We start from the raw sequence: 854 nt of genomic DNA on the forward strand, positions 1-854 counted from the left end.
TCAGGCCTCCTCTCTCTGTATCTGTCTTTGTCTCTCTCTAACTCTGTCTTGTCTCCTCTCTCTTTTTTTTAATTTTTGCTTTTTAGAATTTTTTTAAGGTGAGGCATCTTTCTGGGCCTGTTGGCCCCTCCTAGCCCTTTATCTTGTTAATAATTCCCTCTCCTCTCCCAACCCAGGAGAGGTGGAAGGGAACAGAACAGGCCTTCTGCAAGAGACAGCTCGATGGCTCCCACGATCTAGCCATTTTGCATGGTGCGCTTGCGCACCATGCGGTTTTCTAATTTTTGGTTTTATTAAAATTTTTTGAATATTAATTTTTTTTAGTTTTATTTAAAAGTTTTTCTCTTCATTTTTTTCTTTTTTTCTTTATTTCTTGTCTGTTTTTTTGCTGTTGTTGTTATTGTTTCCCTGTCTCTGTTTCCTTTTCTACACACTCCTCAACCCTCAGATTGAACTTCCAAGTTTGGGAAGAAACCAACCATCCACCAGATGACTAGAAATCGCTGCAGGACCACAAGAAATATGAGGAAGCAGGAAAATACCTCTCCTCCAAGGGAAAAGGATAACTGCTCTTCATCCACACACAGTTCAATGGAAATCATGGAAATGTCTGATAAAGAATTCAGAACATTCATAATGGCAAAGCTTACTGAGATGGAAGAGAAGAGAGACAAGGAACTGCTGAAGAGAAAGGAGAAAGGAGTTGAAGAGTTCCAGGAGGTGAGGAAATTCACGCAAAATCTAAAAGAGGAATTTCACACTTTGCAAAAGAATCAGATGGAACTGTTAGAGATGAAGGCTATAATACAAGAAGTCAAAATTTCCCTTGAAAGTATTAAAAGCAGACTAGATCA

Source organism: Tupaia chinensis, unplaced genomic scaffold, assembly GCF_000334495.1.
Source record: "Tupaia chinensis unplaced genomic scaffold, TupChi_1.0 Scaffold000014_1, whole genome shotgun sequence".
NCBI lineage: Eukaryota > Metazoa > Chordata > Mammalia > Scandentia > Tupaiidae > Tupaia > Tupaia belangeri.